Raw genomic sequence first — 25,179 nt, 5'->3', positions numbered from 1 at the left:
CCCTCCCCACTCTCCTGCTCTCACAGACTCCCTCCTCACTCTCCTGCTCTCACAGACTCTCTCCTCAATCTCCTGCTCTCACAGACTCCCTCATCACTCTCCTGCTCTCACAGACTCTCTCCTCACTCACCTGCTCTCACCGACTCTTTCTCCATTTTCCTGTCACAAAGGGTCAAGGTGCTAACATAGTTCCCTCAAGTACCCTGGAGAGGAGATGTCTCAGAAAGGATGATTCTCTTGTGTTCACCACTCATTATCATCTGCTGGAATGCAGATACAGGTCTTGTTTAATAATGATATGCTCTGAGTCCACTGTCACAACGTGTTCTCTGCCCTTTTCCCACAGCCCTTCAAGTGTTTACCAAATTCCATTTTGAATGTCTTTTTTGAATCTCGTTTCAGTCACTGGATGAAACTCTGTTTTCTTGCTACAGATTCTGACAGATCTGCTGAGCTTTTCCCGCATTTTCTGTTTTTCTGTCTGATTTCCAGCATGCAAAGTTGTTTTGTTTAGTCTGATCACTTTACAGCTCGCTCTGTCGAATAAAAGTCACTTTATCTTTACATTTGGTTCTTTTTCCAATCAGTGTCCTCTGATTGTTAAACCTGCTGCCTCTTAGATATGATTACACTTTATCTACTTGATCAAAACGCTTCCAGATGTTATACGGCCAGTTTAATCTCCTCTTTTCTTTCTTTAGTTGAAGAAAAATGCTGGCTTCTTGTGGGTCTCTACATTTTATTGAAATCTCTCACCCTAGTCTCGCAAGAATAGACAATATAGACAATTGCTTTTTGAATTCCATCATCTCATTTAGAGGCTGTGTTGTCCACAGACTGAAGTGATATTAAAAAGCATTAATTTAAAGTGGCCAAAAGCCCAATTTCAACCCCACAGGTTGACCAAGTTTTCATGATTAGACAGGAGACAGTCTGAACTGCAATTAACCCAAGGGCAATGAAGCCATCCAGGACCCCTGAGAATGCATGAAAAAAACTTCATCTCCTCTGATTTTCACCACCATGAAAATCTTCACACTTTGTAGAAGGAACCTTGGCTGCGATCATTAATCCTCAAATTTGAGTCAATGGGGAATATACAATTAGCATTGATTTCCACATTCATTTAATTGGAAAAGGGAAGGGAGATGGATTTCTGACTGAAACTGAAACTGGTCGGAGAAGACTCACTCTCTCTCCCCACCTCCCAAGAAGAAAAGCCCAATGATTACACTGACTAGAAAGGACAATTAGGAACTGAAGAGGTTAAAAGATAATTGCAATATTTGCTACTACTGGTTGTCCATGACCCATCTTCTGATTGACTTCTTACTACTCCAGCAAAAAATAATTATCAAAATTTATTTACAGAAAGGTTTAGCAACATGTTAAAAGAATGTAGACCTTCTTTGTAAACAAACAGGGATGTTGAAGAGAATGCAGCTGGTACACCCGATCTCATTGGAGTTGTAACATCAAGTGTCATTGGACTAATTCTTTTCTGGACCCAAAGACTCATAGAGATCTACAGCAGTGTCAAAACCAGGCATTTAACTATTCTAATCCCAAAACCAGTCTAAAGCTTTGCCATATTTCTTGAGGTGTGGCTTCCAGAGCATAGGAAATAAGAGGCGTCTGGCACAGTGCTCTGGACTGGGAGGCCTGGGCTCAAGTCCCAGAGGTTGAAATCAACTAGGCAGAAGTGGGTGCTGCAGATGCTGGAGATTAGAGTCAAGATTAGAGTGGTGCTGGAAAAACACAGGTCAGGCAGCATCTGAGGAGCAGGAAAGTCGACATTTCGGGCAAAAGCCCTTCATCAGGATGAAGGATGCCTGACCTGCTGTGCTTTTCTAGCACCACTCTAATCTTGACTCCAGTCCCAGAGGTGTGTAGAAACATCACTGAACAGGTTGATTTTGAAAAATAAGTTAAATAAAAATAAAACACCTCTGCTGTTCTGGGCCTCAAACCTATGCATGAACTTGCTTCTGGCCATTTCTATCACTCTCTAATGGCTAGCGTTTTCATGCAGAAGGTGGTGCATATTGTAAAAGATATAATAGAAGAGCATTTAGAAATAAGCAATATGGTCAAGCAGAGTCATCATGGCTTCATGAAGAGGAAATCATGTCCATTTTTAGAATTCTTTGAGGAAAACAAACAGGATAGATGAAGAAGAACCAGTAGATGTAATATATTTGGATTTTCAAAAAGCATTTGATAAGATTCCACACAGAAGACTATTTAATGCAAATAAGAGTCCATGGTGTTTGAAGTAGAGAATTGGTTAACTAACAGAACACAGAGAGCTGGGATAATAGGTCATTTTCAGGATGTCAACCTGTAATTAATAGTGTGCCACAGGGATCAGTGCCAGGGCCATAATTATTTACAAAATTTATCAATGACTTAGATGAGGAAAGTGAATGCATTATTACCAAATTTATGGATGATACAAGAACACGTGGGAAGGCAAGTGGTGAGGATGACACAACGAGTCTACAGAAGGAAATAGACCCCTAAGTGAGTGGTCAAAATCTTGGCAGATGAAATATAATGTAGGAAAATGTGAAGCATTTTGGTCTGATAAATAGAGAGACCACTTTTTTTCCAATAGAGAAAGACTGCAGCAAACTACAACACAGAGGGATTGGAACAAATGAAATGTTGTCCTTTATTTAAAAGGAATGGAGTTTGAAATAAGGAAAGTTTTGCTAAAACTGCAAGGCATTAGTTTGACCATACCTAGAATATTGTGAACAGGTTGTGTTCTTTTATCCAACAAAAGATCAACTGATGTTGAAAGCAGTCCAGAGTAGGTTCACTCAGCTGATTTTGAGTATGGCAGGATTGTCTTATGAGGAGAGGCTGAATGGTTTGGGCCTGCATTTGCTGGAGTTGAGAAGAATGAGTATTGACTTTGCTGAAGCAAGTGAGATCCTTGAGGGCTTGTCAGGATAGATGCGGAGAGGATGTGTCCCCTTGTGGGTGAGTCTGAAAACCAGATGGCATAATCTCAGAGGGAGAGGTTCCCCAGTTCGGACTGGGATGAAGATAAAATTTTCTTCTGTCAGAATGTAGTTAATTTGTGGAATTCTTCACTGCAGAGGGCTGCAGAGGCTGAGTCATGAAGTATATTCAATGCTGAGGTAGACAGATTTTTAATCAGTAAGCAAATCAAGGGCTACGGGCAAAAGGCAGGACAGTGGAGTTGAAGATTATCAGAGCAGCCATGATCTCATTGAAAGGCAGAGCAGTCTCAATGGGGGTAGATGGCCTACCTTTGCTCCTATGGCATCAAAGGTCGGCCAGGTAACATTCAACAGTGGATTCTTATTTTGAAAGTGGTTTTGTTGTCCTCAGAATGTCTTTGGCAGGTGAAACAACATCATAGAATCCCTACAGTGTGGAAACAGGCCATTTGGCCCAACAAGTCCACACTCTCAAAGACCAACACACCCAGCACCATTCCTCTACCCTATTACTCTGCATTTACCCCTGACAAGTACACCTAACTTACACATCCCTGAACACTATGGACAATTTAGCATGGCCAATTCACATCTTGCACATCTTTGGACTGTGGGAGGAAACTCCGGAGCACCCGGAGGAAACCCACACAGACACGGGGAGAATGTGCAAACTCCACACAGTCAGCCGAGGCTGGAATCAAAGGCGGGTCCCTGACGCTGTGAGGCTGCAGTGCTAACTACTGAGCCGCTGTTGCCAGCCTTTGGCCTATATCCCTCTAAACCCTTCCTATTCATATACCTATCCAGATGCCTTTTAAATGTTGTCTCCATCACTTCCTCTGGCAGATGTGAAGGAACCGCTAATCGTTCATTAGCTTTGGAATGGGATTTTTTTCTGTAAGAGGGGCCCATTCCATTTTGAGTGCTGGGTTCAGAATGAAACCTGTCGGTGGCAGCTCATGGTTATCAAGCTGGTTTACACCGGGAACTCAATATATTCGCTCTCAGCGATTGTGCCAAATGCCACAATGGCCCCAGGACTTTTACAAGGATGTTTGCCAGGGTTGGAGGGTTTGAGCTGCAGGGAGAAGCTTAATAGACTGGAGCTGTTTTCCCTGGAGTGTCGGAGGCTGAGGGGTGACCTTATAGAGGTTTACAAAATCATGAGGGGCGTGGCTAGGATAAATAGACAAGGTCTTTTCCCTGGGGTGGGGGAGTCCAGAATTAGAGGGCATAAGTTTAGGGTGAAAGGGGAAAGAATTAAAAGGCACCTAAGGGGCAAATTTCTCAAGCAGAGGGTGGTGCGTGAAAAAGTGGTGGAAGCTGGTACAATTACAGCATTTAAAAAGCACCTGGATGGGTACATGAATAGGAAGGGTTTAGAGGGATATGGGCCAAGTGCTGGCAAATGGACCTAGATTAATTTAGGATATCTGGTTGGCATGGACAAGTTGGACTAAAGGGTCTGTTTCCATTCTGTACATCTCTGTGACTCCATGACTAAGTAGTCACTGATGTTCAATCTGTCACAATGTTAACTTCATAACTTTAATAACTGCTCAAGGATTGAAAGAATTAGCAATAACTCTGTTTGGAATAAGCTGTTACACTGAGACTAAAAGCAATCAGCTGTATCTTGGTGAGATTACAGCAACAACATTACTTTGTCATCTGCTGGAAAAACTGAATCTTTTATTGCCACAAAGGACAAGGTTGCCCTGCAGAAGAATTTCAGGAGTTAATTGCAGGAAAAGCTGTGTTTTAAATAGATAGCTAACCTTGAGTGTAACAAGGAGCTACTTCTGATAAGAAGGCTGTAGTAACTGCAACCACATCAGTCAGATGGAGCTCATAGAATACAAGATATAAACAGGAATGCCAGAGGTTCTGCTCACTCTGAGAGCTGGCTCTGAGGGAGCTGGATCAGTGTCAAAGACTCTCTGTGTGTAATTAAAGGGTGACTTGGTGACAGGATATCGGCCTCTGTGGAGTTATTTCAAAGACTAGCTACAGACTTGAGTTCTCTAAAGAATGATGAATGTTGGGGATGAAAGAATCGAGTAAATCATCAGTGATGTCACACCACAAACTTGAAAGAGAGAACATTGTGTATGAATCCTGGAAAAAAATCAATAGCAGAACTTTGAAGTACTACACCGCACAAGGATTGAACCCTAAACACTTCTAAAGACAGACACCGGTGGTGGAATCTGGCTAAGTTCCAACATTAATCAGGTAATAACCAAGTTGGGTTGCGGGGTTTCACTTGCTCATTGAGTAACCTTTACTTGCTACATGCCATAAGGTTTAAATAATTGTTTCAGTACTTGATTGTTTGTGAGATTTCTTAATAAGCAGCTGAATTAAAGTTACTCACAACAGACCTGATTACAGAACTTGATTTTGTTGCAGAGATTGCTGAAGGTGTCATCTTGAACTCATCAGGACAAATGCAAGAATGCCAAAGTTCAAAGATTGCTACAATTTATGCTATGGGAGAAAAAAATGCTGATTGGTTTGCAAGTCAATGGTCAGGGTGTTGCCCTGGAAAAGCAACGTGGACTATGGATTTCTCATAGCCATAGTTACCGTGATAGCTCTACTATGTAATAGTAATTCAGTAACAAATGTACATTAAACAAATGGTTGCCTATAGTCATCTAGGTATGTGGACGTATTTCTTTAGTTTCAGTATGGTGTTGTGGTTTGTAGGGACACTTTTGCACTGGGTCAGCATCTGGCACTGGTGATGGACTTATTGGTAATTACTCTTGGTATTTCACTGACAGCATGTTCACTTATTTTTCCGGTGAGTTAATTGGTTCAACTTGCCTCATTCTGCTTGAAATTGCCATCGCTGAGTCGATAAATAAAACAAAGCTTGTGCACTCTCTCCTTCCAGTTCAGGACATCTGAATATTTGGATTTTATTGATGATTGCAAAGAAAGAAGAATGGTAAGAATTTTGCTCATTTCTTGCCCTCGGGCATCCTCAGGATTTTCACAACTATAACAATGTTGGGCACTGGTATATCTCAGAGTTTAGATTACTCTGCTCCATCCTCTGCTTTCTGTCATTCTTGTAAAATTTGTGCTGCTCTGAGCAAAAACATACACAAGGCAATCAATTCAGAAATCAATGAACCAAAAATGTGCGGTATTCATTTACCTTTGATTATTGAGCAAGAAAATAACTGTATGCAGTTGAAAGAGAATCCACCACCGAATGATATTAATAAACTCAGTGACGCTGCCAACTTGTTGCTGAAATAATATGTATTATGAATTCATGACATCTAGCTTCCTGAAGCCAACTTTCTGCACTGTCCGCCTCCACTGCTCGATAGATCCAATCATTAAAAGGTAGGAGATGTAATTTCCGCCCACAAAGACTAACCTTTTCATTGGAATGCACATGAAATTATGCGCACCTACTCTTTCAATTTACATTTGTTAAATTAACAAGGGATGGAACGATTTAACTTTGAAAAGCCAGCTGCTCTATGTATATTTAGGTGGCAAAGGTGCATTGACATCAGTCTGACCTGTTCTACAGGGCAAGATTAATAGTCTGAAACTTCAATATTCTCCATACCCAATCACTTTCAGTTAGCAGACTGGTGAAACAGAAATAGCTCATTGACTAATTGATTAAAATAACGGTTCAGTGAGCATTAAAGAAAAATTCTGCTACAACAAAACTTCTTACAGTTCATTTGCAATACAAGAAGTGGGACTCTGAGCATTCAGTGAAATGTCTAGTGTGTATGGAGCTATGCAGAGTTGCCAGCTACCGCAGGTTCAATCTATAGTTCCTGTTGAGTTGGGGTTATAATTGGTTCAGTGTTTCGAGTTTAGAGAGGGTTGGTAGGGAGGGTGATAGAGAGCCCAAATCCGTTGTTATCTTCTAGTTCGGGTTGCTGTTAGAGTTATAGAATCATTATGGTACAGAAGCAGGCCATCCATCCATCTAATTCATTCCATAAGCAGTCATATCTTCCTGCTTTATCCCCATATTATGCGACTTTCATTTGAAACTATTGCTCATCTATGCTTCTGCCACATCATTGACAGTGAGTTCCAGATCGTTTCAATTTACTGTGTAAAAAACACTCTCCCCTGCATTCTCCCTGAATCTCTTCCCTTATAAAGCTGTAACCCTGAGCTCTTGTACTATCAGGTAATGGAACAACTCTGTCTAACCCATCACAATCTTACACACTTTCATCAAAACTCACCTCAACCTGGTCCAAAAGGAACAACCTCAGCTTGTCCAACCTGACCTAATAATTCCATTTCCTCATCCCTGGAACCTTTCCCGTAAATCTCCACTGCATCCTCACAAGTCCATCAGATTTTCCTGAAAGTGTGCTGACCAGAACTGGACTCAATATTGTAGTTGAGGCCAAGCCAGAGTTTGATAAATGATCAGCATAATTCTTCTGTTTTTGTACATCAATTTATGAAACCCAAGATTCTTTATGCTTTTGTAACTATTCTTTGAACAAGTTCTTCCACCTTCAAGATCTATGTCCCTTAACAGTTAGGTCCCTGCACATTCGTTAGAATGGTGCCATTACATTCCCATTCCTGATGCCTTTAGCAAAAATGCATTATCTCACAGGTCACCCCTCAACTTCAAATGCTCTTGTGAAAACAATCCATGTTTGTCCAATCTGTCCTTATAGTGAATAAACTCCAATGCAGGCAGCATCCTGGTAAACCCATTTTGCATCCTTTCCAAAGCCTCCATTTCATTCCTATAACTGTACACAATACTCCAAATGTGGCCTCACTAAAGTCTGATACAGCTTACCAATTTTTATACTCAGTACCCTGACAAATGAAGGAGAAAGTGAGGACTGCAGATGCTGGAGGTCAGAGTCAAGAGCTCTGATGAAGGGCTTATGCCCGAAACATCGATTCTCCTGCTCCTCGGATGCTGCCTGACGTGCTGTGCTTTTCCAGCACCACACTCTCGCCCCCTGACAGATGAAGGCAAGCATGCCATGCACCTTCCTTACCACTTATTCACCTGTGTTTCAGGGAGCTGTGGACTTGCAGCTCAAGATCCCTTTGTTTATTTATACCATGCCCTACTATTACCATTTCGCAGCCTGTAAACAAGTTCTATCAATTTTTATTGCCTTTGTATTGTTTTTTTGTGCCACTTGCTCTTGTTTTTTTGGCATTAAGATTCTCTCTGACCAAGGTGACTGATCCTATTGTTATCAGCATTACTCCACCTACATTTTCTTTTCACTGCCCTTTCTGAATATTAAAAATCGGGATGAAAAGATATAGTGTCTGTATGTTGATATCATTTTTGGAGTTTGGGTTTCAATGCAGAGACAGATGGACATTGGTTTCTTCTGCAAAGCATATTTCATTTAAAAAAAATGTGAGGTCAAAGAAGCCTTCCAAAACAGTGACGACATCCTGAATTTTGTCAGAAGTGTGGTGTATTCAGTGTGAAACCCAACTGTTCTTCTGGAAGGGAGGGAACTGATTGCAATATCATGCTTCCTGCGAAAACCATGTCTGCCAAGACCCCAGAGATACTGTGTATATTTAGTCACTCCGTCACATGTCCAGGGCCACCAGAGCAACAGATGCCAGAACATTGTATGCATTCCCAGTTTTGTTTTCAAGAATAGCTATCCTTGGTTAAGAAAATTATTTTTTTTTCTTAGATTAAATCTCTGCAAAGAGAAATCAATTTTCCCCTTTACCTGAAGTGAATGTGTGAGTATCTTAAGTTACTTAGAGGTGTAAAAATCATATTTTTATGTTACAAATTGTCTGTTGTAACCACTTTTACATATCAAAAGTTAATCCCTGAAGTTCAGGGATTGTTCTTGTCTCCATTACTGCCTCTGGCAGCTCATACCAAGTTAAAAATCATATGACACCAGTTTATAATCCATTAGGTTTATTTGGAGCACTAGCTTTCTGAGTGCTGGTCCTTTGTTAGGTAGCTAGTGAAGTAGGGTTAAAGGACACAGAATTTATAGCAAAAGATCATAGTAACATACACTGATGCAATATATTGATCAAACCTAGATTGTTGTTCAATCTTTCATCTTTTAGAATGGGTTGCAAATTTTGGTTCATTGATATGTAAGCACCAGAACTTCTTTCAAGTCACATTCCTGAGATAACTTAAGGTTTTATATAGAAAGGTCACAGCTCAGACAATGAATTAAAGGTATGAGGTTAGAACCACTCCAGTCCAACACCGGAACCTCCACCTCATAGCTCATGCCATACATGCACCACCCTCTACCTGAAAGTGTTGCCCTTTAGGTCCCTTTTATCTTTGCCTTCTCACCTTAAACCTATGCCCTCTAATTTTGGACTCTCCCACCCAAGGGAATAGACGTTGCCTATTTACCTTATCCATGCCCCTCATGATTTTAGAAACCTTTAAAAGGTCACCCCTCAGCCTCCAATGCTCCATGGAAAACAGTCCCAGCCTATTCAGCCTCTCCCTGTAGTTCAAACCCTCCAACCCTGGCAACAAAAATCAGCTTTACCATATTTTGGTTGATGTGTGTCTATTTTTAAGGTTTCTAGCCTTTTATTTAATTAATATTTATCTCATTAATAATGAGGGGTGTAGCTTTTTGTATATGTACCAGTTTATTAGGGCAGACAAATGAACACAAAAAGGTGAACAACATTTACCTTACAAAACTTGTGTGAGGTGTTTGTACAAGAACATAAACACTATTAATCACAAATTCTTTATAAGGAAGTCACATTTTCACTTCCAATTGTGCTCCAGTTACCTTACAAAACGCAGACCTTTCAATAAGGCTGGACTGCCACGTCCCGGCATATGTTTTGAATTGTCCAGGGGTAATTCTCACTCTAACGATCTGGCAGACATCAAGAGAAATGCTCCATCGCTGGACTGTGAAATTCAGGAAATCACAACATGATCAGTTTGATCTGAAGCCAAGTTAACACTCAGAAAACAGATTGCTGTAATTGAGATGAGATGAGGTTTTGCCTTTGTAACAGTTTCCATGTGGCTTGCTAGACTTGACAATGCAGGTATTCAACTCCGGACCGAACTTTGATTCGACGTTTGAACAGGTGTGAGGTTTGCTGCACTGCTCTTTATTCAGGTACACAGTTAGCAGAATCAGTCGGATTCCACAATATTAACCTCAACTTCAATCATTCTTTACATTTAATTGCTTTCTCAAGATTATTTCCTTGACCCAAGCGGTGAACTGAACTTTATTCCATAGAATATTTGGTCACTTCTTTTTACTATCTAACTTTCAAGTAGCTTTAAATTGAGGGGTGATAGATATAGGACAGATGTCAGAGGTAGTTTCTTTACTCAGAGACTTGTAAGGGTATGGAATGCTTTGCCTGCAACGGTAGTAGATTTACCAACTTTAAGTACATTTAAGTCGTCATTGGACAAGCATATGGACGTACATGGAATAGTGTAGGTTAGATGGATTTCAGATTGGTATGACAGGTCGGTGCAACATCAAAGGCCGAAGGGCCTGTACTGCGCTTTAATGTTCTATGTTCTATGTAGATATCTGGTCTCTTTCAATTTGAAGAAATTAGTTATGAGTTTATGAGTCCTTATACAATATTCAGTGATGGAGGGGAAATCAAATCTAATCCTGGAAACTCTGTAAGGCTTCCTGTGTTCTTTCAACTATTCTCCCATTGCAAGTTAATTAATGTCCTTACATTTGCAGCTTGATACTTACAAAAAAATCCTAGATCACGTGCCATATCAATAGTTCTTTTATCCAAACATAAGAGATTCACTTCCAGGAATTTTTCTTCCCACCCTAAGGATTTAAACAGTAATTATTGTTCTTCCTCATTATAATCTAGTGAACAATTCAAGCCCTATAAATAATCTATGTATATGCATTTCAATCTGTAGATCAAATGGGCAAAATCCCATTTCTTAAAATACATTATTAACACCTTCTGATAATCTGTATCCATTAATTGTGTGATCAGTAAATATCCTCATTCCCTGCAGTGTCATTGCAAATGAGCATCTTTTCACTGTATCCAAAGAGGTGACCTTCACCATGGCAAAGCAATCTGCTTAATCGGCAACATTACCCCCTTCAACTCCCCCTCTTTGACACTCAGTGTCAGGCATGTGTATCAACTTCCAGATGCACTGCAGTAGCAAAATAATGTTCCTTCAAATGCAACTTCCAAACCGATGACTTCTACTATCTAGAAGGACCAGAGCAGCAAGTATGTGGGAGCACTACTGCTTGCAAGTTCAGCGCAGACCTAGCAGAGGTGGTGCATAGTGGTGTGCAGTTGGCAGGGAGTTGCCCTGGGAGTCTTCAACATTGGCTTTGGACCCCATGAAATCTCATGGCTTCAAATTAAACATGGACAAGGAAACCTCCTGCTGATTAGCACGTACTGTCCTGCCTCAGCTGATGAATCCGTACTCCTCCATGTTGAACAACACTCAGAGGAAGCATTGACAATGGCAATGGCACAAAGTGTTCTCTGGGTAGGGGATTTCAATGTCCACCCCAAAGAGGGGCTCTACGGCAGCATTACTGATCGAGCTAGTTGGGTCCTAAAGGACATCGCTGCTTGACTGGATCTGCGGCAGGTGGTAAGAGAAGAAACAACAGAGAAAAACGTACTTCATCTTTACCAATCTGTAGGCTGCAAATGCATCTTTCTATGACTGTTTCGGTAAGAGCGACTATTGCACTATCCTCGTGGAGGCGAAATCTCACTTTCATATTGAGAGTACTCTCCATCGTGTTGTGTGACACTCTCACTGTGCTAAATGGGACAGACTTCGAACAGATCTAGCAACTCAAGACTGGGCATCCATGAGGCCATCAACAGCAGCAGAACTGTACTCCAACACAATCTGTAACCTCATGGCCCATCATATCCCCCACTCGGGATCAACCTTGCTTCAATGGAGAGTACAGGAGGGCATGCCCCAAGCAGTGCCAGGCATACCTGAAGATGCCAAATACTGGCACCCACCTGATGACTTGGAAAATTGTCCAAGCATGTCTTGTCCAAGGAAAGCAATTGCCACCTCATCAGCCTTCTTTCTGTCATCAGTACAGTGATGGAAGGTGTCATCAACTGTGCTATCAAGCAGCACCTGCTCAGCAATAACATGCTCAGTGACACCCAGTTTGGGTTCTGCCAGGGTCATTCAGCTCCTGACCTCATTACAGCCTTGGTTCAAACATGGACAAAAGAGCTGAACTCCAGAAGGAAGGTGAAAGTGACAGCCCTTGACATCAGGGCTGCATTCGACTGAGTATGGCATCAAGGAGCCCTGGCCAAACAATGGGAATCAGGGGGCAGACTCTCTGCTGGCTGGAGTCATACCTGACACATGGGAAGATGGTCGTGCTTGTTGGAGGTCAATCATCTCAGCTCCAGGACTTCCCTGCGGTTCCTCACAGTTGTTTCCTTAGCCCAACCAGCTGCTTCATCAATGACTTTTCCTCCATAGTAAAGTCAGAAGTGGAGATGCTTGCCTATAATTGCACAATGTTCAGCACCATTCACAACTCCTCGGATATTGAAGCAATCCACTTTCAAATGCAACAAGATCTGGACATTGACCAGGCTAGGGCTGACAAGTAACAAGTAACATTTGTGCCCCACAATGCCAGGCAATGACTATCTCCAATAAGAAACACTTTCGCCATTGTCCTCTGCCATTTATTGGCATTGCCATCACTGTATCTCCTACTAAAAGCATTCTGGTGGTTACCATTGCCCAGAAACTCAACTGGACTAGCCACATCAATACAATGGCTGCAAGAGCATGTCAAACACTAGGAATACTGCGACGGACATCTCAGCAGCAGATTCATGGGAACACTACCACCTCCAAGCCACACAGCATCTCTACTTGGAAACATATGTTTCCTTCACTGTCACAAGGTAAAAATCCTGGAATTCCCTCACTAAGGGCATTGTGGGTCAAACTACAGCACGTGGACTGCAATGCTTAAAGAAGCTCACCGTCATTTTTTTAAGGGCAACTAGGGATGGGCAATAAATACCATGACTGAAAATGTGTTGCTGGAAAAGCGCAGCAGGTCAGGCAGCATCCAAGGAACAGGAGAATCGACGTTTCGGGCATAAATCCTTCTTCAGGAAGATGGAATAAATACCATGGCCAGCCTACATAGTCCATGTCCCATAGATGAGTGAAAAGAAATAAATGCCTACTGAGTTCAGATTCCACGAGCCAATGAGAAAATGAATTGTGTGTTGCCAATGTATGTGGCATTAAAAATGGCCACCATGTTCCAGCTGCACTCAGAATGCAATTGTTTTTATGTAGGTACTTGTGCTCACCTTTAATATTAGAATTTTCATTTACGAGAGTAGGGATGTTATTCCAAGGGATGATCATTAAATTAAAAAGCAAATTTCTTCCTTTCTGTGTAACTTGCGGTAACATATATACAGTAGTTCCCTCCACTATTAAGGAGAGCTCATAGTTGTCTCTGGTAAGATTGCAAATTGCTTCCTCAAGGATACAACATAATGGTTGGGGTTTTGCTGCAAAAGTTGTTGAGTTTCCATTGTTACAGATGCCTCTGCCCATTTTCAGAGTAGTCCCAAGTTTTAGATACATTCAGATACAACGCATGCACATTGTTTGCTGCATTGAGTGGGGCCTTTTCCATAAGCACAGTCATTAATTGCCCATGATGTCCAGGAACGTATGGTTTAGGTGGACTAGGCATGGGAAACACACATTTATGGGGTTAGGGTGGGGGAGGTGGGGTGAATCTGGGTGGGATGCTGTTCAGAGGGTTGGTGTAGGCTTGATGGGCTGAATACCCTCCTTCCACATTGTACGGATTCTATGATTTGAAAAGGCACATTTCTTTTAAAGCTTTTACTGTGCTGGATGTAGGTTTGCTCGCTGAGCAGGAAGGTTCATTTTCAGATGTTAAGTCGCTATACTAGGTAATATCATCAGTGAGCCTCCAAATGAAGCACTGGTAGCATGGCCCACTTTCTATTTATGTGTATAGGTTTTCTTGGGTTGGTGATGCCATTTCATGTGGTGATGTCATTTCCTGTGGTAATGTCATTTCCAGTTCTTTTTCTCAGTGGTGGTAAATGGGATCCAAGTCTATGTGCTTGTTAATAGAGTTCCAGTTGGAATGCCATGCTTCTAGGAATGTCTCTGTTTGGCTTGTCCTCGGATGGATGTGTTGTCCCAGTCGAAGTGGTGTCCTTCCTTATCTGTATGTAAGGATACTAGTGAGAGAGGGTCAGGTCGATTTGTGGCTAGTCGATGTTCATGTATTCTGGTGGCTAGTTTTCCGCCTGCTTGTCCAATGTAGTGTTTGTTACAGTTCTCGCACGGTATTCTGTAAATGACATTAGTTTTGCTTGTTGTCTGTATGGGGTCTTTCAACTTCTTTAGCTGCCGTTTTAGTGTGTTGGTGGGTTTGTGGGCTACCATGATGCTAAGAGGTCTGAGTAGTCTGGTAGTCATTTCTGAGATGTCTTTGATGTAGGGGAGAGTGGCTGGGGTTTCTGGACGTGTTTTGTCTGCTTGTTGGGGTTTGTTGCTGAAAAATCAGCGGACTGTGTTCATTGGGTACCCGTTCTTTTTGAATATGCTGTATAGGTGATTTTCCTCTGCCCTGCGTAGTTCCTCTGTGATGCACTGTGTGGCGGCTTGTTGAAATAATGTTCTAATGGAGCTTCATTTGTGGGTGTTGGGGTGATTGCTTCTGTTGTTCAGTATTTGGTCAGTATGTGTTGTTTTCCTGCAGACGCTGGATTGAAGTTACCCATTGGCTGTTTGCTCTACTGTGACATCTAGGAATGGCAGTTTGTTGTTGTTTTCCTCCTCTTTAGTGAATTCTATGCCAGTGAGGGTGTTATTGATGGATTTGAAGGTTTCCTCTAATTTGTTTTATTTAGTGATGACAAAGATGTCATCCATGTAGCAGACCGCCAACCCAAGGAAATGACATCGCCAACCCAAGGAAACCTAAACACATGAATAGAAAGCAGACCATACCACCAGTGCTTTTTCTGGAGGCTCACTGATGATGTTGCCTTGTGTAGTGACGAAAAGTCTGAAAACGAATCTTCCAGCTCAGTGAGCAAATATACATTCAGCACTTCAACCTGAGCTATAAATCTTCTCAAAATTCACTTTTACTGTACATTAATCCTGACTAAATTCCTTCTTTCAATCCTTAGATCATTTGCTTGATTTGTGCAGGAATTTGAAACATGATTAATCTTTCTTATGCTCATCATTTGGCAATAGGGTATACAGGAACTAAAGAACATAGAATCACAGGAAGAGGCCATTCAGTCCCTCAAACCTGTCATGCTATAGAATTGAGTTATAGCCAACTTGTGTCTTGCTTCCTTACTGATAAATACTTTCTCATAATGCAAACCTACCATCATCAGATACCTTTTCAAAGCAATCATGTCTTGTTCTCCACATCATTTCAGTAAAACATAAGATCATGAACTCAGCAATAAAATTCCACCCCAAAGAACTTTATTCAGTTGATGCTTTGTGTTCCAATATCCATTTGCAGGACAGCGAAGGAGGACGCTTAGGCCGGAACTCTTCTCCTCCTCCTGTTTATTTCCCATCTGCTTCCTTCTCCCCACCTTTTTCCCCTTTTTTGGTGTTTCCCCCAATGCAGAGCAGGCTAAAGGCTCATGTAGAGAGGGGATGGTCAGTGGGATGAAGGTCAGAGTGGAGAGGGGATGGTCAATGGGATGGAGGTCAGAGTGGAGAGGGGATGGTCAGTGGGATGGAGGTCAGAGTGGAGAGGGGATGGTCAGTATGATGGAGGTCAGAGTGGAGAGGGGATGGTCAGTGAGATGGAGGCCAGAGTAGAGAGGGGATGGTCAGTGGGATGGAAGCCACAGTAAGTGGGCTGGAGGCTCGCGTGTTGGAGGGTGGTCAGTGGGCTGGACATTTGAGGTTTTGTTGGCCTCGGGATGGTGTGGGAGGTCAGCTGCTTGTGAGCCTGGTCAGACCATGTGTGAAAGCCTATTGCTCTGATCTCGTGCAGTCCTTTATAGAAAGACCATAATGTTTATCTTTTTAACTTTATTTCTCATTTTTATACTTTGAATAACTGTAAGTAACGTAACTTTTTCCTTTTATTTCCTTTAATTTTTCTATTTTGTATCTGAAATCTGTACCTTGGTATTCTGTATCTAAGATGGTGTCATGTGGGGTGACAGTCCAAACTTTTCACTGCTCTCCTGTACTTCTGTACTTGAGTGCATGTGACTAGAAAGGATATTTTATTCTGCTCTCTTCAGTATTGGTTGAATATGATACCATTGAGATTAGCATGGGTGAAGACATACATGGAAGAGTATTGTTAAAAAAAGAGAATTAGAATCAAATAAATTATGCATGAAATTAATTACACAAGTACTAAAAATACCAGAATAATAACCATGTTGGCATTTCAACCTTGACATTCAGCATGTCGAGCCCTTTTCATCTTGTATTTTGTTTCAGGAGGCAATCAGCCTGCTATAGAGGAAACTAATTTAGACACCCTGCATATTTTACATTATTTAAATTTTGTTGTATTTATTATGCAGTTGATTGAGTTGCCTTGCTCCTGTGGAGCTATGTATAGCCATGAAACAAGGCTGTTGATGGTTTGAATGAAGAATTGGGAACTTCTGTTGCACTTCTTTTAAGTGAGTCACTTGACACTCATTGTAATTGCTGTTTTCACAGCTGTTTCTCAAGCAGTGGGGAAGCCTAGTTTGCAGATGAGCTGGAACCAAGGGGTATGTATGGATGGAGTTGTGGCAAGCAGCAAGATTCTAACTGGTGTGGGAGAAAGTGAGGACTGCAGATGCTGGAGATCAGAGCTGAAAAATGTGTTACTGGAAAAGCGCAGCAGGTCAGGCAGCATCCAAGGAGCAGGAGAATCGACGTTTCGGGCATAAGCCCTTCTTCAGGAACTTTCTTTGTTTTTCAGGCATAAGCCCTTCTTCAGGAAGGGCTTATGCCCAAAACGTCGAATCTCCTGCACCTTGGATGCTGCCTGACCTGCTGCGCTTTTCTGACTGGTGTGGGACTGGTGACCAGTTGTTGATGACAATGACCTTCTGCCTGCCAAGTATTATGCAATTAGCTTCCAGGTAGGTGAACAGCTGTGAGTGTCATGATTTGGACTGTGGTGTACACACAAACTTATATATATGTGTGTGTGTGTATGTATGTGTGGGGAGGGGTTATGTGTCTGTGAGAGAATGTGTGTATGTGTGCTCACACATACACTCCCATACTCACACACACACGCGCACCCTCTCACAGACTTATACCCCTTTACACTCACACTCACGCACATACACACACTCTCTCACAGACACTCATAACCACTGCCCCCAACACACACACCCACACACACATATGTTTGTGGGGTAAATTTTTACTTGTAGAATTACATTTTATTTTGCCCCAAAACTGCATGAATTCATGTAAGATTCTGTAAATCCATTTTTTAGAAATACAGTCGGCCTGAACATTGTGGCACAGACAGTCTCACACAGGGCACCTCACACCTTCAATGCATTATCAGGGCCGACATGACACCAATTGTTAAAGTTCACTTGAACCTCTGGGGAAAAAAAAGAGCTGTCCTTTTCTCTGCAGTACACACAGAGAGAAGAAAGCAGGTTTATTTAACCTGCCCAGATGGTGTAAGCTGTGGCTCTCAGCCAATAAGTTGTAGTTCTTATAAGCTATGAACCAGTCACTCCATGTCTCATGCAAATAAGTGAAGGTACCCAGAGGAGGAAGATCAAGAAGCAACAATTCCTGATGTGCCAAACGGATCATCTCAATGAACCCTATCAACAGGGATAACTACATTTCTTCCAAAACTTTCCCTCTGCCCGTGGCATCCATGTTTTCTTTTGATTATCTTTATGTTTCTATATATGTGTGTATAGGGAAATTTAATGAAGTGTGCTGTTTTAACTAATACAGTTATACATTGACAGATCAGAATTGTTTACCTATGTCTAGAATCTATTTATTTGTAATAATTTTTTGTAAAGTATAAAGACCTGGTCCATGCTTTCTCACATCCTGGGTCTAAAAGACAGGAATATTGTAAAGTTTTGCATGCTTTAAAAAATCTTAAATTTTTATGATGACTTTAGGAATAGCATAACTTCAGTTTCAGTTCCTTATCCCAGTGAAGCATGACAATCTATAGAAACACTTCCTTGACCTCAAACACATTGCAGATTTCACATCTACAGAACAATAAGTTTCTTTGATTATCAGACTCCAGGTAGTGTTACAATCCTAGCTGATGGTAATACTGGATGGAACAGACTCCAGAGTAAAATCCGGTTTGATGGATCATAAGTTTTATTTTAATGTGGTAGTCAGACACTGAACATGTGCACGTAAGGCCACCATTAGTTATAGAAAGGGTATTATTAAGCTGGAAAGGATTCATAAGAGGTTTGGCAGAATGTTGCTGGGCAAGAAAACATTGGAGGGATATGGGGCCAGAAGGCAGGCAGGTGGGACTAACTTAGTTTGGGATTATGTTTGACATGGACTGGTTGGACTGAAGGGTCTGTTTCCGTGCTGTATGACTCTATAATTTCAAAATTTATTGCACACAGGAATTAGTACAAAGAGAAAAAAACACAATTTGGAAACTTAGAGTCAGAGAGTCGTAGAGATATCTGAGGGGATGGAAACACATCCTTCGGTCCAACCCGTCCATGTCGACCAGATATTCCAACCCAATCTAGTCACACCTGCCAACATCCGGCCCATGTCCCCCCAAATCCTTCCTATTCACATACCCATCCAGATGCCTTTTAAATGTTGCAATTGTACCAGCCTCCACCACTTCCTCTTGCAGCTCATTCCATACACGTACCACTCCTGGCACGAAAATGTTGCCCTGTAGATCTCTTTTATATCTTTCCCCTCTACCCCTAAAACTATGCCCTTTAGTTCTGGACTCTCCCACTCCAGGGAAGAGAGTTGTCTATTTATCCTATCCATGCCTCTCATGATTTTATAAATCTCTATAAGGTCACCCCTCAACCCCCGACGCTCCAGGTAAACAGCCCCAGCCTATTCAACCTCTCCCTATAGCTCAAATCCTCCAACCCTGGTAAATCTTTATGAACCCTTTCAAGTTTCACAACATCTTTCCGATAGGAAGGAGACCAGAATTGCACACAATATTCCAACAGTGGCCTAACCAATGTCCTCTACAGCCACAACATGACCTCCCAACTCCTGTACTCAATACTCTGACCAATAAAAGAAAGCATACCAAATGCTTTCTTCCCAATCCTATCTACCTGCGACTCCACTTTCAAGGAGCTATGAACCTGCACTCCAAGGTCTCTTTGTTCAGCAACACTCCCTAGGACCTTACCATTAATTGTATAAGTCCTGCTCTAATTTGCTTTCCTAAAATGCAGCATCTCACATTTATCTGAATTAAACTCCATCTGCCACTCCTGACCCCATTGGTCCATCTGATCAAGATCCCATTGTAATCTGAGGTAACGTTCTTTGCTGTCCACTACACCTCCAATTTTGGTGTCATCTGCAAACTTACTAACCATACCTCTTATGCTCACAATCAAAACATTTGTATAAATGATGAAAAGTAGTGGACCCAGCATCCTTGTGGCACTCCACTGGTCACAAGCCTCCAGTCTGAAGAACAACCCTCCACCACCACCCTCTGTCTTCTACCTTTGAGCCAGTTCTGTATCCAAATGGCTAGCTCTCCCTGTATTCCGTGAGATCTAACCTTGCTAATCAGTTTCTTATGGGGAACCTTGTCGAACGCCTTACTGAAATCCATATAGATCACATCTACCACTCTGCCCTCATCAAAGCTCTTTGTTACTTCTTCAAAAAACTCAATCAAGTTTGTGAGACGGGTGATTTCCCACACACAAAGCCATATTGATTATCCCAAATCAGTCCTTGCCTTTCCAAATACATGTACATCCTGTCCCTCAGGATTCCCTTCAACAACTTTCCCAACACAGAGCTCAGGCTCACTGGTCTATAGTTCCCTGGCTTTTCCTTACCACCCACAGTGGCACCATGTTAGCCAGTCTTCCGGCACCTTATCTGTGATTATTGATGACACAAATAGCTCAGCCAGGGGCCCAGCAGTCCCTTCCTTAGCTGCCCGCAGGGTACATCTGATCAGGTCCTGAGGATTTATCTACTTTTATGTCAAACAGCAAAACTAAAACTTCAACCCTTTCCCCCAACAATATCCTTTACAATCATTCCATTCCAATTTAGTATTATTATTATATTAACTTATAACTTATTGCTTAATTGACAAGATTGCAAATGTTTTCTTTCAAATTTTCTTTTTACATAAAAACCCGCAGTTCAAATGTGGCAAGATAACAGCCAGTTCTTGTCCTTTTTTTTATGTCGGGCTTTGAGTTTTAATATAATTGCTGGAGAAACTCAGCAGGTCTGGCAGCATCTGTGGAGAGAGTTAACAGTTTGAGTTCAATATGACTTGTCCTGTATGTGGTGTTGTCATCTACTTATTCTTGGGGCATTTCCTGAGTGATGTGATGTATTAAACCTCTCAATTCCACACCAGACCTTCCGATAAGATTTAAAGTTGCACCTCCACCAAGACATGGCAAAAATTGCATGCAGTAAAACAAGTTCAGAGATGACCATTTTCAGCATTGATCTGCCGTCGCTTATCATAGTCTTGAGGATAATCTTGAGCTTCTCTGCAAGGAGTTCCATGGGTTTGCAGCTGGCAACTTCTTCCACCATGGATCTGAATGTATGTCCATTCTTTGCTCATGCTTCACCTCTCACCTCTCCAATTGCTTCTCCCACCTGCCATTATATAAGCTCCTCTGCTCCTAACACTGGGTTGATTTTAGCCATATTTGGTATTTTAAGATTCCTTAACAAAGAACAGTACTGCACAGGAAGAGGCCCTTCGGCCCACCAAGACTGGATTGACACATGATGCCTTTCTAAACTAAAAATTCTTTGCCTCTACACTGCCCATATCCCTCTATTCCCTGCCTGTTCACATATCTCTCAAGATGCTTGTTAAACATTGCTACTTTATCCACCTCCACCACTCCTCTGGCAACACAATCTGGGCACTTACCACCCTCCCTGTAAAACATTTGCCTTTCACATCTCCTTTGAACTTCCCCACTTTTATATTAATCATATGCGCCCCAGTGATTGACGTTTCTACCCTGGGAAAACGACTCCGACTATCCATTCTATCGATCCCTCTCATGGTCTTGTAAACTTCTATCAGGTTGCCCCTCGTCCTTCAATGTTCAACTGAAAACAAACCAAGTTTGTCCAATCTCTCCTCATAACTAATACACTCTAAACCAGGCAATAACCTTGTAAACCATTTCTTTACGATCTCCAAAGCCTCCACAACTTTCTGGTAATAAGACAACCAGAACCTGTATGCGATATTCCAAATGTGGCCTAACTAAAGGTCAGTGCAGTTGCAGTATGACTTGTCAATTTTTGTACTCTACGGTTTGACCACTGAAGGCAAGCATGCCAAAATGCTTTCTTGATCATCTTATCCACTTGTGTTGCCATTTCAGGGAACTGTAGACCTAAATGCATGGATCCCTCTGTCTACTGATGCTACGAAGGGTTCTGATTTTACTGGATACTTCTATCCTGCACTAGATCTTCCAAAATGCATTGCCTTGTATTTGTCTGGATTAAATTCCACCTGTCATTTTTCCACCCACATCTCCAGCCTATCTCTACCCTCTGGCATTCAGGGAACTGTAGACCTAAATGCCTGGATTCCTCTGTCTACTGATGCTACTAAGGGTTCTGATTTTACTGGATACTCCTATCCTGCACTAGATCTTCCAAAATGCATTGCCTTGTATTTGTCTGGATTAAATTCCACCTGCCATTTTTCCACCCACATCTCCAGCCTATCTCTACCCTCTGGCAATCCTCTTCACTATCCCCAGCTCCCCTAATCTTTGTGTCATTTGCAGACTTACTAATCAATGCACCTGTATTCTCCTCCATATCACCGGTCTGTATTGCAAACAACAGAGGTCCCACACTGATCCCTGCAGACCACCATTGTTTATAGATCTCCAGTCAGAAAAATACCTTTCAACTTCTACTTTCTGTCTTCTACAACTAAGCTGGTTCTGTATCCATCTTAACAGCTCTCTGTGGATCCCATGTATGCACCTCCTGTATCAGCCTGCCACGAGGGACCTTGCCAGAGACCTTGCTAAAGTCCCGGTATGCAATATTGGATGGCATGGTGGCACAGCGGTTAGCACTGCTGCCTCACAGCACCAGAGACCCGGGTTCAATTCCCATCTCGGACAACTGTCTGTGTGGAGTTTGCACGTTCTCCCCGTGTCTGCGTGGGTTTCCTCTGGGTGCTCCAGTTTCCTCCCACAGTCCAAAGATGTGCAGGTTAGGCCATGCTAAATTACCTGTAGTGTTAGATGTAGGGGAATCAGTCTGGGTGGGTTGCTTTTCGGTAGGTTGGTGTGGACTTGTTGGGCCGAAGGGCCTGTTTCCACACTGTAAGTAATCTAATCTAATATTCATTGCCCTGCCCTCATCAATCATTTTTGTCCCTTCCTCTAAAAAAATTAATCAAATTTATGAAATTCCCCACACAAAATCATGCTGCCCACTGCTAATAAGTCCATATTTTTCCAAATGTGACTAAATCCTATTGTTAAGAATCTTCTTCAATAATTACCATACTACTGATGTAAAGTTCACTGGCCTATAGTTTCCTGGATTACCCCTGTTGCCCTTTTTAAACAAAGAAACAACGCTGGCTGTTCTCCAGTTCTCTGGGACCTTTCCTGTAACTAAAAGAGGGTACTAATGATTAAACATGGATAAAATTTCATGCAAGGCCCCAGCAATTTCAACAGCGTCCCTCGGCATTCTGGTATAGATCTCATCAGTTCCTGGCAACTTGTCTACTGTAATGCTTTTTAAAACATCCAACACCTCCTTTTTCATATTGACATTCCCTAGGATATCAACATACCCATCCTGAGACTCACCATTCACCATGTCCTTCTTCTTTGTGAATACTGATGCAAAATATTCATTAAGGATCTCACCACTTCCTCTGGCTCCACATATAAATTCCTTCCTTTGTCCTTGAGTCGACTTACCCTTTCCCTTGCTGCCCTCTTGCTTCTTATATATGGATAAAAAGTCTTGGGATTTTCCTTCATCCTGTTTGCCAAAGAATCTCATGGCACCTTTTACCCCTCCCCATTCCTTGTTTGAATTCTTTCCTACTATATTTATATTCTTCAAGGACTCCATCTCTCTTTGGTTTCCCAAATCCTACGTATACCTCTTCTTCTTGACTAAGTTCTCAATTTCTTTTAACATCCAACGTTTCTGAATCTTGCCATCTTTATCCTTTATTTCCAGAGGAATACACTGGTCCTAAATTCTAATCAACTGGATTTTAAAAGATTCTCACATGGCAGATTTGGATTTACCCACAAACTGCCGTCCCAATCTACATTCCCCACTTTCTGTACAAAACTTTTCCCGACTATAGACAATAGACAATAGGTGCAGGAGTAAGTCATTCTGCCCTTCGAGCCTGCACCACCATTCAATATGACCATGGCTGATCATCCTTAATCAGTATCCTGTTCCTGCCTTATCTCCATAACCCTTGATTCCACTATCCTTGAGATCTGTATCCAACTCTTTCTTAAATGAATCCAGAGACTGGGCCTCCACTGCCCTCTGGGGCAGACAATTTCACAAAGCCACGACTCTCTGGGTGAAGAGGTTTCTCCTCATCTCTGTCCTAAATGGTCTACCCCGTATTTTTAAGCTGTGTCCTCTGGTTCGGCACTCACCCATCAGCGGAAACATGTTTCCTGCCTCCAGAGTGTCCAATCCTTTAATAATCTTATATGTCTCAATCAGATCCCTTCTAAACTCAAGGATATACAAGCCCAGTTGCTCCAGTCTTTCAGCATAAGGTAGTCCTGCCATTCCAGGAATTGACCTCGTGAACCTACACTGCACTCCCTCAATAGCCAGAATGTCTTTCCTCAAATTTGGAGACCAGAACTGCACACAGTACTCCAGGTGTGCTCTCACCAGGGCCCTGTACAGTTGCAGAAGAACCTCTTCGCTTCTTTACTCAATCCCTCTTGTTATGAAGCCTTCTTCACTACCTGCTGTACCTGCATGCTTACCTTCATTGACTGGTGTACAAGAATACCCAGATCTCTTTGTACTGCCCTTTATCTAAATTGATTCCATTTAGGTAGTAATCTGCCTTCCTGTTCTTGCCACCAAAATGGTTAACCATATATTTATCCGCATTAAACTGCATCTGCCATGCATCTATCCACTCACCTAACCTGTTCAGGTCACCCTGTAATCTCCTAACATCCTCCTCACATTTCACCCTGCCACCCAGCTTAATATCATCGCAAATTTGCTAATGTTATTGCTAATACCATCTTCTATATCATTAACATATATTGTAAAAAGCTGCGGTTCTAGTACTGATCCCTGCGGTACCCCACAGGTCACTGCCTGCCATTCCGAAATGGAGCCCTTCATCACTACCCTTTGTTTCCCATCAGCCAACCAATTTTTAATGCAAGTTAGTACTTTGCCCCCAATACCATGCACCCTAATTTTGCTCACTAACCTCCTGTGTGGGACTTTATCAAAAGCTTTCTGAAAGTCCAGATACACTACATCTACTGGATCTCCCTCTTCCATCTTCAGAGTTACATCCTCAAAAAATTCCAGAATATTAGTCAAGCATGATTTTCCCTTCATAAATCCATGCTGACTCTGACCAATCCTGTTACTACTATCCAGATGTGTCGTAATTTCATCCTTTATAATTGACTCCAGCATCTTTCCCACCATTGAGTTCACTCTAACTGGTCTATAATTCCCTGCTTTCTCTCTCCCACCTTTCTTAAAATGTGGTACAATATTAGCCACCCTCCAATCCCCAGGAACCGATCCCGAATCTATCGAACTCTGGAAAATAATCACCAATGCATCCACGATTTCTCGAGCCACCTCCTTCAGTACCCTGGGATGTAGACCATCAGGCCCCGGAGACTTATCAACCTTCAGACC

The 25,179-nt window shown here is 42.0% G+C and overlaps 1 long non-coding RNA gene across 2 annotated transcripts in view; it reads left to right on the top strand.

Annotated features, from left to right (window-relative positions):
• LOC122557645 overlaps positions 1-25,179 on the top strand; it is a 191,613-nt gene that overhangs the window by 25,408 nt on the left and 141,026 nt on the right. The window lies entirely within an intron of this gene.

Source organism: Chiloscyllium plagiosum, chromosome 16, assembly GCF_004010195.1.
Source record: "Chiloscyllium plagiosum isolate BGI_BamShark_2017 chromosome 16, ASM401019v2, whole genome shotgun sequence".
Lineage (NCBI taxonomy): Eukaryota > Metazoa > Chordata > Chondrichthyes > Orectolobiformes > Hemiscylliidae > Chiloscyllium > Chiloscyllium plagiosum.
The sequence above is the reverse complement of the archived record's forward strand: the minus strand, read 5'-3'. Positions and strand labels throughout refer to the sequence as shown.